This window comes from Nipponia nippon, unplaced genomic scaffold, assembly GCF_047370975.1.
Source record: "Nipponia nippon isolate SJK-2023a ecotype South Korea unplaced genomic scaffold, ASM4737097v1 scaffold_8, whole genome shotgun sequence".
NCBI lineage: Eukaryota > Metazoa > Chordata > Aves > Pelecaniformes > Threskiornithidae > Nipponia > Nipponia nippon.
This window is the reverse complement of record NW_028262402.1, coordinates 1-13,988: the sequence shown is the minus strand read 5'-3', so window position 1 is coordinate 13,988 and position 13,988 is coordinate 1.

The window sequence follows — 13,988 nt, the reverse complement described above, 5'->3', positions numbered from 1 at the left end:
GGTGCCTTTGTGTTTAGTAACCTTCAGTAGATTTCTTTTCTGTGAATTGGTCCAGTGATTTCCAAATTCGCTATGAAGCATCCTTTTCCAATGATGCCTCCAGATGTTACTGCAGTGTAAACAGCAGGAAAGACAGTACTACTGCAGTGATAGATTGGTAATGAGCAGTAGATACCACGCACATGATATTCTACTATGACAGAACTGGATGTTCTACACTTACTAAATTCTTTTACTGCTGTGCTGAAATGGCTCAAGCTATTGGATGTGCAGTTCTGTGCCATCTGATGATTTAATCTTCTTAACTATAAACAAGTGCAGGGATAAAACAATTTATAAACTGCAAAACCTTTCCATAAAAAATACAAGTCTTTTGAGAGTCAGCTACATGTGTCACATTTTCGTGCAATATTTCAAACAAATGCTATTTATGAATGGCAAAAAGGAAAGTCAGTCATTTTAGTAATACACATGAAAACAACACATGTAAAAAAATCAAATGCTCTTGCATGATAAAACTATATCCAGGATCTTCAATCACAGAAGCTCCAATTAAAACTTTGCAATTTTCCCACATTTCAGTCTGTCAAGTTCAGTGTTTTGGGCATATTAATATGCTGGGGCTATAGACCTTTTTTAAAATTTTCATCATTTGTGTGAACTTATATGTATTATTTTTTCCCTTGATAGACCTCTCTCAATTTCTCTTTATTGTAACAGAAACATAGATCTTCCTGTTAGTTTTCCATCTGTTAGTTGTATTACAGCATAGTATTACAATCAGATCAATTTATTGCAAATATATAATTTATTTTTATTTATACAATATATTTTTACTGTATGGTTAAATAATTTTGAAAATTGTTTTCCCTTTACTCAATGTCAGTGCTCAAATCTACTTTTTTTATTTAACTTCAACTGTTGATAATCAAGTAAAATTAAGAGCTTAAAGTATGGATTTGTGACTTGAAAAGGGGAAAGTTTTGATAGTTTTAAAGTTTTGATATTTTGGAACTCATCATAAGCCTGGAGATAAAAGGGAGAAGTATTTGAACAGGAATTGCAACATCCCAAGTGTGGTCAGAACTTTCCAAGAAAATTAGCCAGATGTAAAGAGATCTTTGTCCCCTTTTCACTAAGTATGATTGTGTATTCAATGGAAATAAATGAAGCTAAAAAAAAAAAGATATGATTCCTGTCCATAAGTACATGCAAGAAGTATTTTCTAGAGAGGAAGAAAAGTGTTATAAGCTAAAGAATAAGCAATATAAACTAGTTGTAAATTTAGCTTGATAATAGAAAAGAGTTCCTCAGTGGTATAAGCTTACAGAACAGCCTTCTCCCAGGAACAGCGGAAAAAAAAAAACAAAAACAAACAAGCAAATGAACATAATGTTCGGAAGATTGAGCATGATACATTTAAGATATGTTCAACTGCTCTCTGTGGTCAGTGCTGACTAAGCTTGATGTACAAAGAACTTGACGAAGTATCCTGGAACATAACAAAGTACAGGAAAGTATGATGTTTGCCTATTGCTTTGCTTAGTGCAGGTACAAAACCTGCCTCTGGCCAAAGAAAGTGTTGGGCAGAGCATGTAGGTGTTTTCTAGCTTAGGCTTCGGACTGTCTGTGACTCGGTCCCAGGGGCAGGTACCTGGGTAATGCTTACAGTGTGAGCAGACTGACCTGCAGACCCACCTGGTGAAGGGGCCAGGGGGTCTACCAGGCTTGGCAGAGAACTGCCTCAGGGAGCAAATGGCCATCTGCAATCTCATCCCTCTGCGGAGAATTAGCCTGCTTTGCACGAAGATCTCAACCTCGCCCTGGAACCGCAGGGACTGGACAGACATATTTCCATTCCCTCCATCCCAGTTCAGAAAGTAACCTGGACATGTGCAGAAATAGAAGTCTTGATGCCTGGGAAATTTCATTTCCAAGCTAAAGTCAAATTCCACTTTAGAGCTCACAGAAGTCCCCAGTTTTGGACAAGATGGACTAAGCTGGCAGCAGCTACCTCTCACGGTGAGGGTCCGAGAGGAAAACTTTTGGCCACCAAGAGACCTGAGGCAGCTTGATCTCAGTGTAGGCTCCTCCTGCACTGTCCATTTGTCATCTTCCACTCCTGGAGCCACAGAGTTTGAAAGAAAACACTTGTCTCTGCTGTGAAGCTGTTTCAACACTAAGCATTTTCAGTGCAGTGTGTTGTTTAGTTGCTGCTGTGATGATGCAGGACAGACTGGGCAGTGCTTCCCATGTTTACATGCAAGAGAAAAAGCAAAAGCAGAGCTTTAAGTGTGAGCTCTTACTGAAAGCATTCGATGCTTCAGTAGAAGCACTTTTTACTTTCTCCACACACAGAAAATGAGTTTACAAGTGTAAAATAATTGGAGCTTTGAATTATTGAAGTTAAATGTTCTGAAGAACAAAATTTGTTATTTTTTTAGGAAAAACTTCTTTTTGTTCATTAATTATTCAGCACTTTGCAGTGGAAGCAGGGATGGAAAGTAGTGTTACCTAATCCTGACAATGAGAAGAGAAACAAAGAGTTGAAGGTGGATATTTGCAAAAACACCACAGAGGATGCTTGCAATGCACCGGGTCATTTAGACACTTCTCTTCACAGCAGTCTTAACTGCTTCCTTTGCTTACATTACTGTTCAATTTCTCAAGCAATAATGAGAGCTGAACATATCTTTTTTTTATTATGATCATTTGAAAGTGTCAGAAATAGCCCCACAGGCTGCTTTCAGATTTTTGGAGAACCCATCAAGCAAAAGTATTGTATCACATCTGTTAGCCTAAATAACATGAAAGTTGGCTTAACTTTAGAGGCCCTGACACTTCCACAGTGACATCTGTGTGTACCATTTCAGCAGCCTCAGGTGGTGCTTATCTGCAGTTACTGTTCAAAACACCTTTCAGAATATGGCAGAAGTTATTGCCTCTTTTCTCTTCAGCTGCTGTGGCCAGTGAAGGACCTGTTGTAAAGAAAGTATGAGACACATCTAAAGAGACTTCATTAAAAAGCTGTGAGTACTGATGAGCTTGATTTCTCCAATGCATAAAAAAGAAGTGACTAATGGAATACGACCTTTTATAGATGATAAATGAAGGATCAAAAATAACAATTTGTATTTGGAGTCCTAATGGACGATACAAAGGTAGCAGCTACCAGCCTTCTGTACAGATTGGACAAGACTCTTAAATCTCTCCAAGCAATGCTTAGTTACTTCGAGTAAATTCTGTTGTGTTCTTAACAGCCCCCCTATGTAGTTTCAGTTGGGAACAGATTATTTGGAGCTGGAAACAATTACATTGTATTTGTCTAATATTATGTGCACTTATGAGCAGAAATGCTCTCATTTTTAAAGGAGAAACATTTAAGCACTTAGAGAAAAGATAATTCATCAAAGGATCACTGGTTTATTACAGTGAAATAAGAAAAAAAAAAAAAACATTAAGTTTGTTCCCCAAAATAAAAATTATTTCAAGTTTATCTTGGAGCTGAACCAGTTAGCAAGCAGAATGGTAACATAGCTCTTTTACTGGAATAGCTCTAGTAAGAACAGCAGTAGCACCCAACCTCAGTGCATTTAGTGAAGGAAAAGCTCCTAACACAGTCTGCAAAACAATGAAGTTAATTATTGCCTCGCTAATAGAATCATAGAACCACAGAATCATTTAGGTTGGAAAAGACCTTTACAATCATCAAGTCCAACTATAAACCTAACACTGCCAAGTCTGCCACTAAACCACATCCCTAAGCATCACATCTACATGTCTTTTAAATACCTGCAGGGATGCTGACTCAACCACTTCCCTGGGCAGCCTGTTCAAATGCAATTGGAAGGCTGATAAAGATTTTTTAGGTGGATAAGTGCACATCCATATCTTTTGCAAGTGTTTTGACTCTGGATGACTCTGGATGATAATGTATATGTCTCACAGGACCCATCTTATTTTACTAGAGAAAGTCTCATGGGATAACAATAACGCAGAAAAAAACCCACACCTGCTAATTGTATCACAGGCTATACCATTTTGCATAGACGCTTGGCTCTTCTATAATATTCAAAAGAGAGGTGTAGCCATATTTCATCTGAAGACTTTTGGCTTATCAGGTCAGCCATTTGGGATTTGATTTAAGGACATGCATGAAAGCTATATCAGCAGTTTTCACCTGCTACTATCCTCATCTTGTGTGTCAGGCTAGTTTTTCACTTCAATTAGCATAATCTCTGAGAATTACTCAGTCTTGATTGCTTTTCCTCATAAATCCCTCTGAGATGTAAATGAAACACTATTATGCCCAGGCACAGAAGATGTATCAGCTTGTTTCAAGTCCATGACGGCCTGCTGAACTGGGGTCTCAAGCATTCTGTGGGGTGGCATCCATTTTGCTTCTAACAAAGGCTTTCATTCATATGCATTTTTTAACATCTCAAAAACAGAAGAATTAAAAAAAAACCCAACACTTTAAAGAATTACTGCTAGTGAAGGGGACCTGCAGAAAAGCCATGAAGGGCTTTTTTCTGTAGTATTCTACAGAATCAGTAGCAGACCATGACCCGAACTAGAATCCCACTGAGACTCAAACTGTGCAAGATAAATGCAGTACCTTGATGCCAAACATTACAAGAAATAATTGTAATAATAACAATAGTGTTTGTGTTTTTAAAAAGTTGCTGCAACTTGTTAATATTTGGATGCTTTCATTTACAATATCTTTTGGAGAAATTACAATGTTTGTTCTCAGTTATGTTACACACTAAAACGTTCAGGTCGAAGGGTAATTCCTACTAGATAGGTGTGGATGCCAGAGCATCAAGGAAAAGTTACACCGAGTTTGTAATGTGGGCATGTTTGCAGAGGCACTCCAGTGAGGATTTTGCACATTCTAAGCTCCTTTCCTTGAGGAGCTTTCCTCTTCTACTATGTGCAGAGAGTTTTGGAACACTTACTTAAGTAGCCCCTACTGTGCTCTAAGTTTTTTTTTATATAAAGTATTTACAGTTTGTATAGTAGATGTTACATGTCCTACAAATAATAAGTATTGTGTTTGTTGATCATTTACTCCAAAAAGAACATGTGTCCAATTAATCTGTTTTATCAAAAGCTGAAGTTCAAAATCCTACTATCGTGGGCAAGCTCAACGTGGGGAAGAGTTCTATATCTAGCAACATACTGCAGGAACAGTTAGTGCCATATTGCACTAGACACCTGCAAGCTGCATTTCCCTCTTCAGGAAAGAAAAACACCTTTTGAGCTTCCTCTTGTTATGTATGCTAGGGAACTGTAAGACCTTTACAAACATACTTCAGACACACAGTGAAGTCTTTGAAACTTTTAGGAAAACACAGATACTTCAGCTGGGCTTTCTTGTATTTCAAGCTAATTCTAGAAAAATACTGTGATTGTTTAATTATTAAGGAGTCAAAAATGTTTGTAAAGATGCCCTCCAAGCACCTTCACTGCCAATTTCAATGGTGCTGGAATAAAAGATTTAGTATACAAACATGGCAAAGTCACATCTGCTATAGCTGGTTACCATATGATAATAAGTTTCTCAGCTGTGCATGTGTATAAAATTTGGAAATCAGTCACCTGGTGATGTTTAAGCAACTGCTATCTAATACAGAAAAAGCTGTTTTCTTCCAAGACAGTTTAGAGATTATTTCTTTTAAAATGTATGTTTAAGCATTCTCTCAGGATGAGGTTCAAAATTACTGTTTTGAGAAAAATAAATATCAAAATGGTACTACGGATTAGACTTATCTGAAAAAATATGTCAACAGCTCATAAGCCCTAATGAAAATGAAGATCATCAGGAATGAGCCAATCAAAACAAAAACAAACAAACAAACAAACCCAAACAAACAAGCTGGAAGGCATCAAATAGAGATATCTACAGCATATATATGTATGAACAGCCTGCATACTTGTGAACTGCAGAATTTAACAAAACTACGAAGAATAAGCAAGGACAAGCAGCTGATTTTTTAGTCTGACAGGGACACAATGAGGTCTAGATTTCTCCTGCACTAGAACAAGAGATTCAAACTTCCCTGGACTGAACAATTAAAAATATACCACTCATGGTTTTCAGTCTCATTAAATCTTAATAAAACACTCCTCATATTAACCTGTTTTTTTAATGAGGCAAGTCTCAAAACAAAAACTTTCTCTATCTTTCCCACTTACAGTAGTGTTTCATGTAAAGTTTTTTTCCCAGCTGGCTGCCCACAACTAAAAATATCTAGAAACAGCAGTCTCCTGATGAAGCAATAGTTTGGTAGCAGCAGGGAAGGACGAAGCTTATTTAGAAGTGCCCAGAATTAACCAGAAAACATTTAATGTATGGGATCTTTTTGTTTGTCTGTTTTCTTATTTTGCATATGTCTGTAATTAGGAAGGAAAAAAATCTGCATTTTTATATTTTAAATAAAGACATGGACAGTTCTAAATTCTGCAGGAGTTTAACTACATGTTTGCAGAAAGATAAAAGAAGCTAGTATTGGCAAAGGGAAAAGGATTAAAATGGAATAAAAGATTGAGTTTTGAGACATCCACAGGTATGATATCTTTAAGCTAATCAAATGAAATAATTTATTTGAGTTTATAAACTTTAGTCTTTATCCATTTAAAGCCTATTAAATCAGTCTGCATTGCATTGCATTTCTATTTCTAATACAGTAATGTTTTTCTATGTTTCAGTGACTTTCTCAAAACAAATGCATAATTAAGAACATAACTATATTTAGTAGATACCTTCTCATAAAACTCAGGATCCTCTGAATCTGGCACTAGCTCAGAAAACTGCTAACTACATCCCTAGCTATATCTTACCTCATTCATGCTATCTCTTTATCCCTTCTCCCCTGCCAGGAAGAATGTTTTTCCCTGAGTTACATGTGAGAGAAACTTTAAGCTCAGAGAGCAGGATTCTGATATATAAAAAATGAGTTATCTGTAACTAAAGTGCTAAGGGAAGATAGGAAGCCAATAAAAAAAGCAGACCACAATCAGCCCTCTTTAACAGAATTCTAGAAATCACGAGCATTGAAATTCAGTGTAGACAATTTTAGTCCAGGTGGCCTGCACAGTCTTTGGTTTTAACCTAGAGAAATGTTCAGATTTTAAATTAACTGGAGAACAACTCCCCTATTCTTTCCCAGCTTCATTAAAATCATATGGCATATGGACATGAAAATGAGATTAATATTAAAGTTCTCAAAGTTCAGATGAGAAGTATTCTTTAGTCCATAAAGTCTGCCACCTTGCCAAATTTAGGAGAAAAAATTAGTCATAATTTGATATTTCATTTGGTCTCAAGAGAGCAACAGTTATATGACCCTGTTGGCTGATATTTGTATCAATGATAATTGTTAACATGATATATAATGAATGAACCATTTTTTGGATGGTCATACTATACTCATAGACAGGTATATATTAGTTCTATGGACTTCAGTGGGGTTGTGAGTTCAGACCAGCTGAGAGCATTAATCACCCCAGGACTCCTAAAACATGCCATGCTACTCCACTTCCCATTCTGGAACCATAATCACAGGTGTATTTCTGAATCTACTCCTATGGGCAAGAGGTGATTCTTGATGTGGTTTCCTCTAATTTTTGCTTTCACTCTCATCTGTTGGAGGTGTGTGACCAGTTTTTGAGAAGGACTGAAAATCCAGTGTAAAGTACTTCTGAAAATTGTGTGATAAGTGATTAGAAAACATAATCAAGTATTTTGGACAATTGAATCAATGGTAACAGGACCTTAGCTTGTAAAAGCAGGTGGAAAATATGCAGATTATTTTCTGGTGTCTAATTAGGTAGATTTCTAAGGAATGTTCTACTACATGTAACCTGCAACTGTATTCATAAAACACTTATACACATTTATTCCCTCAATGGGTGTTTTGTTTGCATTCCATGACAGCTTAGGTCATGAATTAACATTAAAAAAAAAAAGCTGACAAGTAAAAACCCCAAACAAGCCCCAAATGTGTAAAGACAAGGAATATTAGGTAGCTCAAAAGCTTATTTTCAGTGGGTCCACTTGGTGTTCTGAAGTTAGAGAAGTGACACTAACTAAGATCAATAAGAGATGTACATTTGCTGAAGAAAGTAAGAGCAATAGATTTTATGTAGCTTGCTTTCATACAATAGCTGCAACCAAAGCAGTTTTCATTAGCTCAAGATATGGTCCAAAACCTCAGTTGCTCTGAACAGGAATGCATACCACCTCATTCAGTTTGGAAATTCAATTGCTGTACCATCAGCCTGACTTGAAGTTTTCGAAGGAATGAACACTTGGGTTTTAATTGATGGCTGTCATCTGGGCTGTGAGGATTCAGCTCCTCCACAATACATGGACTTGACAACTACAGCTAAGCCAGTGTCACAAAGCTGAAGTATAAGGTTACTGTGGTTGAAGTCCCAGCTACAGAGATCAAGTTCTTTCATAAATGGAGACCTGTCAATGGAACACACTATTTCAGCACCTATTATTATTATTATTATTGTTATTAAGCTCCAATAAATGTAATAGTGGAGTAGGTGTTACTGCATGCCTTTCACCACAATTCAAGAGCTACATATAAAAGCTAAGGACTGTGAATATTTATTTTAGCTGGAAGCAGAGTGATACCAGAGTTCTGCTGTATTCACAGGCAGAATATAAAATTTCCCCAAACTGTTATTTTAAGTCACCTGCTAGACTTCAGTAGCATTCAAAGTTTACTACCTTTGTTTGCAAGAAGAGATGATTGAAAAAAACATTTGCTTTGACTTTTTAGCTTTGACTTTTTTGAATGTTCAGCTCCTGGCAGTCACACTGTTGAAATGTGGACACCCCTGCTCGGTACGAGTCCTGCTGCAGAAGGCAGTCGGAGGCAGAGCTTTCTCCAGGAAGAGCCCAGCACCCCTGATGTGCGGTACCAGGTGCTCCAGACTGCTTGAAGCAGCCCGAACACAAGGCTTCATCAAACCATGTGCGTAGTAATTGAGGGGTTACACGCAGAGGCGGGTACTAAAAAAATCCCACAAGCAAACAGCAGTAAAAACATGGGTCAGAAGTTAGCAACACTGCAGGGAGTGCACAAGGGTTAGCCAAGAAAAGACAGTTCATTGTTCACGTTGTATTGCAAACACTCTAAGTAGGCATCCACATGGGTTAGAAGACAATTGAAGGACTGGCTCTGACACACTGAGTGTGCAGGACTGCACAAATCAGACATGGAGACCTGCACTCCAGCCATTACTCAGGCCATATTGTCTGCGTGAAGATCAGGTGAGGCCACCAGCACCAGCCACAACCCTCTGCTGCATTCGACTGGCAGGGATTGTATCCTGCTGTGGGAGCTTGAGAGAGCTATTGTTTATCCAGCTAAAAGCTATCAGCCACATGTGCTAGGGGTTTACATCTACAATAACATCCTTTCGGGTCCATACTACAGTGTATAGGTGCATTGTGGGGATTCACTAAACTGAGCACCCTTATGGTTCTTATTGTGGCTCACTGATATGTTGCAGTGCTGCACCATACACATTACTGCAATATGCAAGCCTATGTTCTTCAGCTATAGTGTTGATTTTTGTCATTGTGAATTAATATTTTTGGGGAAGACAAAACCAAGAAATTAATGACTTCTGTGCACAACACACACAAATTCTTGCAGTCACACAAGGAGCAAAGGAAATTTCTGTCTCATTCACAGGTATTTGCAGAGGATTTGGAGTGAGTGTGAGGTTCCACTGTGCTTCGTAGCATTTCTATTAAGGTAGCAGGCGTATGGGAGGGGAGGAAATGATTTCCAACTCTCCTATGGTAAATCATTCTAATTATTGAAGATGTCACTGTTCTTTAAGGTTTTAAGCAGAACAAGGTCTGTGAAAACTGAAGTAAATTCACCTTTCTTTTTTTCTTTTTTTTTTTTTTCTTTCATGAATGAATTTTCGTTCCTGAGATAAAAAATCTGGTGGTGTCAAAGGCATTTCTCCTGAAGAGAACAATAGTGTGAAGAAGTACCTCCTGCCTCTCTTTTTTCCTTCAGAAAAATAAGACAGCAAGTTACATCAGCACTCTCAATCACTTGTTTTACTTGCAAATGCTACTGCCTGCTGAATCTGAAGCTGTACCTTTATTTGCAATACATTTCAAAACTGCTTTTAGTCTGTATTCAGTATCACATAACAATTCACTTCTTACTTCCTAATATGCCATTTTGTATGGCACACAACCTGCTTGCTCTTGAAACTGTAATGGGGTTGAGGGGCCTTGGGAGAAAGCTTTGTCAGAAATGGCAGCTGCAGAGAACATCATTCTGTTCCTGACAGTCCTGAACTGGATCTGTCTCTGAGACACTGGCTTCATGCTTTCCTTCTCCAAAGTTTTTGTTTTAATGACAATGTCTCTCTTGGTTTACATTCAGTGCAAGAAAATGTGGGTGCACAGAGCTCTCTTCTGGCTCCTTTGGTTACATCTCTTTTCCTTTATTCCCCTTGGGACAAAAATGGGAAAAACATTTCTCTTAGATCTATACAAATGTACTTTTTTCACCCTCCATCTTCTGCTCTTTCTGATTTACATTGTGTTCTCATCAAAGTCAATGTGTCATTTTTCAGATGGGAAGGTTCTTGGCTGCTGTCTATCAGATAACTGACTTCTGGGGAGTGAAGTCCACTTGCAAGAGCTGAGAATCACAACTTTGGACTTATGTGGATAAATGCATTGACCATCTGCATTTTATTGTCTCATTCTAGTGCAAGGCTTTATTTCAGGTAAAACCACTAGCTTTCCTCATATTGGTGACTTGTAATTTATTGCATGTTGCGCTCTCCAGGCTAGCAGCTCTTCAAAAGACATAAAAAATTAAGTTACTCTTTCAAAATCTCACAAGATATTATTGTTCCATGCTTTTTAACTATTTATTTCACTAGAACAGTAAAATGCTGGCTTTGTACATGACAACCTAGTAACTTATTAGGGTCATAGATATGAGTTGAAACAGAAACAAGGACTCTCTATTCCACTACCACAATGCTTCGCAGGCAATGCTGTCCCTCACACAGTGCTTTCAGAACCTTTCCTGACACAAAGTTCAGTTCTTTTTTAAACTGAAGAAATATCTGAACATAAAATTATGCTCTAGTTAAAACTCATATATGTCACTACTTTTAATTAGAAGCTTAAATCTCAGCAGTGTGTTTTTAGCTGAATTATGTATGAATTTAATTTCTTCCTTCAGGTACAAAAAGCAGTTGTTAAGACTCATGTTTCTTGTGTCTGTTATGAATGCCAAATAAATGCAATCTTTGTTCTTCTGACATAGCACTATTCATGATGTAGTACAGCACTACTAATATCCTGCAGACAAAAAAAAAAAGTTGATTATAAGTATACACTTTTTTTCTGCTTAGGCACGACTTTTTTTCACTACTCAAAATAGAGTATAAAAGCTAAAATTAATAAATCCCTTTAAAAGATAAATAGACAGCTCTGCTTAATGATGACATTAATGGTTTTCAGTTAATTTGCCATTCGTGGTGATTTAGGTAGCTGCACAAAACATAGTATGAATGTGATGTCCTTTATTGGAGACAATATAAATTTTATGCACCACAAACTGGTCAAAGATACTGGATGAACTAGGGCCAGGCAAAAATGTACAGAACTTTTAATGTGTACAAGCGTTTAAAAAAAAAAAATGGTAGAAAAAGCATTAGCTCTGCTAAATAATAATTTTGCTCAGTCTTAATTTCAAGAGAGTCTAAGTCTCTGTCTAGACAAAATCAAGTTGCTGGCGTACTGATCCATGCTTCTCACATGAGAAACCCACCTCCCCCTGCTGATGCCCAGGGTTTTCTGGTGAGAGAAAGGAGAGGGTATGAGGATGCAGCAGGCAGGTTGCCAAGCTGGCAGACAGATGTTCTCTATTAATGGCACTAGAGGGAAAGGGCTCTGAAAGTACAATAGAAAATGGCTATTTTTTTATTATTATTTTTTTTAATGTTGATAAGGATTTAAGCTGGAGAGAGGTAAGCAGAGAGCAGCAGACTTAGGAGCCATTTTCAGGACTGAGACTGTGTCAGCCAAAGTGGCAGAGTGAACCCAGCAGAGACCAGACAGAAACTAGCAATGGACTATTGCAGTAGGAAATAGCAGCTTTGGGCACTAGTAACATCTTGTAGGATTGTATTTAACCGTCTCAGAGGTCTTCTGTTCTGCTCATTTACTAAGTGTCTGCCCACTTTCTGTTTGCTGTCTTCTGGACTCTTATTTCTCCAAATTATAAGAGTTTGTAAGACACATTTGACAAAAGATTTTGTTAAAAATTACTTAGATGTGAATGCTGTCCATGTAGAGAGCACAATGTCTCCTTCATTTTTTTCCTGATGATTCTCTGGGCTCTTATAACACTGAAGCCTTCACCCCTTTAGGTTAGATTAAAGTTAAGAAGAAATAGATCCTATAAAAATTCTAGCAAAATGATTAAAAATAAGTTCTTGAAAAATACTGACAGAAGATAATCTGAGGAAAAAATGCAAGTCTATGCAAAAGGCCTCAACTGTGAATTCATAGGAGTCAAACAAAAAAAAATATTTTTATAGCACTGGAAACAGGAGATAAACACTGGAAACACTCTACTGAACTGAGCTGAACTGAATTTCAACATCCTTCATGCGTATAAACATAGCAACGAAATTAAAGAAAGAGGAAAGCAATCCTTGATGGAAACCAACATCAATCTGTTGATCTCCAGTCATATTCTACTTGGCAAATGGTAACAAATCCTAAATACAGTCATGAAGATGTTATTTATAGTATATCTAAGATCCTAAGAATATGTGCAAGGTATGGTTTGCCTCCTTAAAGGATGAAATCAGCAAATTGAAAGCTATGGTACTGGAAGCATTTCTGGCCAGAAGCCTAAAAGCCTAAATCTTAAGCACAGGGGTGGTGTTCCATGAGCAATGTTCCCCAGAGGAGGAGTTTGCTGCCCTCCTGGGAGACCCATGTTGACTGCAACAGATCTGTAAACAGAGTACTTAGCTAATCATGCCTCATGGATGCTTTTAAGGGGTTTATAAAAATGGTCCTGTGCTGCCATTGGAGCTATTCAGAGATTTTTAGACCAATTGTAATCCTCCCTAAATCTCTACTATTCCCAGAACTTCACTTCAGAATAAATTCAGAGAGGACAAGAAAACCTCAATTCTTAATTAATAACAAAACTTAAATTGTATTTTTTTTAGTAAGTAGCATTATTTCTTTACTTCTTTTTCTTTGCTATTGTACAAAATGGACAACTAAAAATAAAAATAAAACCAATCTAGTTTTATATTTTGTCTTCAGGCTTCTTGGAATGAAAAATCTGATATTTTTGTCTTTTACATGTACTCGGATTGTATTATTTTCTACCATTAAAATGAGAAGAAGCTTTCATTCCATATTTCCTTCTACCATCTAATTTCAAATGTGCAATAAAAGATCACTAGAACCCAGCATGCTGTTTCTGTGTATCATACATGAACTTTGAGAAAGGAGCAGGGGAAGTGGAGAGGGCCGGGGCAGGGCTCTCTATGGACCTCAGTAAGGAAGGCCTGACAATAAATGGCTTAATAAGACAACTGCTTTAATAAGACAGGCTGAGAAGAGGAATGCAGATAGCGAGTCAATCTCACATCCCTCCAAATGCTGGGCACCGCATGCTTGGGCGGTGTCAGGCAGACCCCAGGTGAATTTTCCCATGGCACACAACTCTCCAGCAACTACATTTTTTTGTTAACAAGGTGTGTTCACACAGTCCCTCCCCTAACTCTCTATTGACCGAATAGTTGACTGAAATAGCTGGAAGAAGATAGATAGAATGATTAATTTTACACATTTACATTCTCTCTTCAGCCACCCTGTGAGAAAGGAAAGATATACCAAGGCCATCTGTACTTTCAGGATCCACTCTTTTTACCTGATCAACACAGGC